The sequence below is a fragment of the Pelobates fuscus genome, chromosome 5 (genome assembly GCF_036172605.1).
Source record: "Pelobates fuscus isolate aPelFus1 chromosome 5, aPelFus1.pri, whole genome shotgun sequence".
In the NCBI taxonomy this organism is placed as follows: domain Eukaryota; kingdom Metazoa; phylum Chordata; class Amphibia; order Anura; family Pelobatidae; genus Pelobates; species Pelobates fuscus.
Window position 1 is genome coordinate 378,907,683 of NC_086321.1, and position 5,236 is coordinate 378,912,918.

Consider the following 5,236-nt stretch of genomic DNA (forward strand, 5'->3'; position numbering starts at 1 on the left):
GATCTTTCTCTAATCCTTTAATGTGTTTTAACATAAATTGCTACCCCCTAAATATACAGCCATAAAGCGTCCCAGTGGTGGAGGGAAAAAGGTGGTTGACATGAAACTCTTGAACATTCAAACACGCAAAAAAAACAAAAAACGCTCAGTGGCGATTATCGTTATTGTGTCCAGCAAGTATTATTTGGAATTTGCCAACTGTAACCTAAAATAACACTATATATTTAAATCCAAAACATAAAACCTTAGTTTTGAATGGATTAAATGTGCGTGAAACTTTATTAAAAAGAAGGGGGAAACATTAAATTAACCGGTGAAATGGGGTCAAATCCCACCACAGTTTTAGATAACTGTTCAGTATATCTGAAGTTTATTACAAGGTGTTAAACTCTGACTTATCTGATTTATTTTATTATGCCAACTCGGTGCTTTCCGGATGGCTGTTGTGGAAGCATTCGCCTGTGAAACCAACATGTTTTTATTTAAGACTGAACACGCACAGCTGTGCAGTTTCAGATGCATTTTCTATGGATTTTATTGGTATTATGAAAGTACTAGAGGTTTGAGCGTTTTAAAACATTATCGGTTAGCATTGCTCACTTTTTCCTGGCATACTAAAATTCTCATAAAATCGAATAGATTGGTTCACAGACTTTATAAAAGTGTGTAGCATGAACTCTCTGATACTGCATAGTTCCACCTACCCCACCCAGATATTGGAATAAAAGATTGGAGTGAAATAAGCAATTACCAAATCTTAATTTCTGTGTTCATTATCCAGACTAAAATCTTAGGTTGGGAGCAGTGATGGCTTATTATGCCTAACTGAGCATGCTGGGAGATGTATTTAGAAGCATCTGAATCACCAAGGTTGGCATTCACTCGTTTACTATCTGAATTGTCAATGGTGCTCCTCCTGTTGATGGATTACAGCCTCTGGCTGAGGTTAATGTGAGTCATATTCAATAGTTACATGGTTTGTTGAGCCCCGGTTTTAACAACAGAGGGTGAGAAGAATATCTTGTTAAATAAACCATTTATGAAGTTGGATGATGACAAAGCTTTATCGAGTGCCTTATCCCTGCAATCCCATAGAAGCTCGATCCTTGTTTTAGTAAAATTATTTTAGTTTTTGGGTTGTGGGGGCCAAGGGACTTCTAATAGTGTTGTATTTTTTTGTTTTGTTGCTAAGATGAAGATTTTAGTAACCAATTGTCCCTCCGCCCCCCATGTGTTAGAGATACATTCAGTGTGCAGTTTCCACAATAAATTGTCCCTATAATACAGAACAGATACAATATGCCCTTGGTTAAAAGGTAAGAGATCTATGGCTCCAGCTGTACACTTGGTTCCCTCACAAGAGAAACCCAAGTTGTGTCAGCTGAGGTTTGCCACAGGCCACGTGTGCTAAATTTGGAAGTATGCATTCAAAAAGTTACTATCTGATCATTTCATATAATCACGCACCGAGGCAGGGCAATATTCACCAGGAGCGAATAAGTCCTGTTCATGAAGCAGTTTTGGTGTATAGATCATGCCTCTGCAGTATCAATTATTTGCCATTTATCTAGGAGTTAAATCACTTTTGTTTCTGTCTATGCAGCCCTAGCCACACACCCCGTGGCTGTGACTGACACAGCCTGCATTAAATTAAGGTTTCATTTCCATCCGATGTAAACTGACTTTAGAAATCTTTAGCAGTATAAACAAAGTGATTTAACTCCTAAATAGCAGAGAATTGAGCAGTGAGACTGCAGGGGGCACGATCTATACACCAAAACTGCTTCATTTAGCTAAAGTTATTTTGGTGCCTATAATATCCCAAACTGTGTGAAAAGATAGAACCTAATGCTATAAGAGGAAAAGGAACAACATTAAAAACTATTAACTGCACACTATCCCAAATTCCTAGGCAAGTTTAACACAGTTTTTTTATGTTTAACACTTTGATGCTAAAAACCTCTGTTATTTAAATGTGCATAAGGGATTGGGCATTGTTTGCAGGTGACTTTCTTTTGTCTATGTATTTGGGCTGATGATGGATTGCTGCTGGCCCATAGTAGTGAGAGTCTGAGTGCAGGGCTTAATGTTGTGTGTTAACATAAAAGTAAGTAGAATGTAAACAGAAAATGAAGAGCAGGTTAAAAACAAAGAAAACTAAGAGATGGTGGACGGAAACTGTTGTTGAAGATGTAATAGGCCCTAGGAGGGTGTGGTGGGTTTAGCAATTCTCTTGTGACTATCTGTTGTGATTTTAATTTTTTTTCCATTAACCCAGAATAGAAGTACGATATCCTACCCAGAATACAATGTTAAAGAAATTTTGTAGGAAATTAATTGTCCTGGTGACAAGTCTTGGTGTGGTGATGTGTAATCTCTATAATTTATAATCTGTCGTAGTGTACAGAATTATTAGTGACATAGCAGGGTGTATACACTTAATGCAAAATACAAAACTGAGGCAGAAAAATTGTACTATTAAAAAATATTCTACATCTTGCAGGTTAGTAAATAGACCAGAGTTATTAAAGGGCTTCTCTGACCATTTTTTTCTCACATTTTTTTGCCCTCTATTGGGCACACACCCACATAAACAAAAAGTTTAAAACTTACCTGTAATCCAGCACCAAAACGTACCTGTTATTACCTGAATCTCCCGTCGCTGATTTCCACGTCCCGTCTGACATCTTGCCTGCACTTGCGCGGTCCAAACACACGGACCGTTTCGCTGGCTCAGTGCGCAGGGGGAAAGAGAAGATACAAGGAACCACATAGAGGGAAGAAGGGGAAAGGAAGTGCAGTGCCTGCAAGGGATAAGATTGATAGGTCTGCACGCGTGCAGTGCACACTAATAGATGTAAAATATGCTCAGAATTGACAATTGGCAGTCTGGAGCAGCGTTCCTAACCCCCGGCACACAAGTGCACATATCTCTGAATGGTTCAAACAGAAACGCTGCACATCCAGAATCCTACCACCATGACTACTTCAAATCACTGAAGTAGTCATGGTGGTTGAGTTAACCCTTTATCGTTGGGTTCGTATTGGCCCCCAACATTTCTGCTAGCAGAGCGAACACCAAAATGATGCTGATGTTTAGATATATTCTTTTATATATCTCTATATGTTGTGGGGGATGTCACAGGAAGTCACAAAATCTCTATAAACCTGACTTTGTCCAATCAGATGCTTCTCATAGAGGACACACTATGCATCCACAGCAGTCTCGCCTATCCCTCGATTCCTGTGATTCTCTATAATAAGCATTGAATCCAGTGCTTTTTATTGGAAAAACATTGGGCGTACACAGTGTCTCGGATTGGCACACTTTGCTTGTTGATGTTGGAAGTCAGATTCCATAACTGAATGTATATTGGTCTGGCGCCCCTATTGGCAGTCTGAATGGCAGGTGAAAGGTGTGGAAACTGCAAAATGCAAGCAGTGCGTTTTCTCTGTAACGGCACAGTTTACAACAGCGAGGCTGCAGGGACAGCATCTATGCATCCATTGACATCATCAAACACCAGGTGATTTGGGTGATTGGATTGTCCCTTTAAAGACCTTTTGCTAATATCGAATGTCCTGCTTACTTTGTGTTTGCAACTCTACACTAATAGCATTTCACAGGCTGTGATTGCTTGGTGATCCTCGCCATTTGGTCAGTCAAAAACTGGAGAGATCATACCTTAACATTTTTTATTTTTTTACACCAAAATCAAACTGTAAGCTTTAGTGGTTATGGTGTTTACACTGTTGCTTTTAAATGTGTGCTGTCCCATTTCCTTTGTTAGAATCTGGGGATATTTGTTGACAGACCCCAAGTTATGTACCTGATGTTGGCTTGGCAACTTTTTATTCCAATATAAATGTAGCTAATTGATGCATTGATTTGTAATTTCGAGGTAAGGATATATCTACAAACTCATTTTGTAGACCTTTTTCAGTATCAGACATCTCTATTGCATTGAAAATGTTTATTATGTGCTTGTTCTAAGCCGTGAAGACCCACTGAAAGTAGCTTGGTCTCCCGATTTTCAGTGTTAATCCAGCAATTGAGAACCCCAGGGCTAAATTTAAGTATCAATTTAGCACCCAAAGAAATTAACCAAAGTCAAGAGTGCCTTATTGTCTTTGAACAATACTACATATCCCCTGGCTTCTAATAACTAACATTCCTCACCCATCCTTTCAAGGATCCCCAATGATGTTTTACCCACCAATCTCAGCCAGACAGAGGGCAGAAATGTTCAGGCCTTGTGTTAATACTCCCTCACTTCCCGTCCTACAATGACGACTTGTTTTTATTATTTGGATTGTAGAATATTTTTCTTTTTTTGTAGTTATTGCCCAGTGTGTGTCAGAAAAGGTACATAATGTTCCGTTCTCTGGGATTTCTGACATTAAAGAAACATGGCGGTTATCTTCCTGCAGTGTTAATTTATTCATCCTGCAAGGGATTGGCGTATAGCTGCAAGATTTTCGTTAATTTAATAATATTTTCATGGTGTTTTCTAGGAGTGTGGGGCAGAGAGTGATCAGAGTAGTGTTCATTATGTTCTGACTACTAAAGTGAAATAAAAGCTCTTTAAAAATGGAACATGTTTATTTTTTTTAATTTGTTTTTGAGCCCACTCACTTTCCTTTTCTTGGGTCACATACCTCTGCCACGGGTCAGGGTATTGGTGATCTTTCCCTCACAGTCAAAGGACATCAGCAACATCTCCCAACTTTTCAGAACCACCAGATGTGTTTATAAAAACGTGTAACAGTTTGAAAAGTCAGCCCCATGGGAGGCAGAGATTTCTGTAATATATTTTGGCAATATTTAAAAGCCCCCATACAGGGTAACACAAAGTATCCTCCACTCAAGCCTAAAGAGTAACAAAATTAAACCGGGGTCTGTTTGGGGGGAATAAAGCAATATGTTTGTTATTCCTTACCCTGGACGAGATACCACTAGTTCCTAAGGGTGGAGTCCCTATGCATTGTATGGCTCAGTTGACCTTCCTATCCTAGCCCTTTAGATTTTCAATATGTGTCGTAGTTTTCAAGGTACTTAATTTAACTCTTATTTAGTTACCTTCTGGGTTGTGTAATGACATAAGTAACACTACAACATTAAAGGTGAACACTACTAACCTGCATTTAATAGCCTGTGTCGTTTAGAGATGGCTGGGAACTAGACTTGACCTGTTGGCTTTGCCCATTTAACACCATGTACTTGCACCCTGAATCA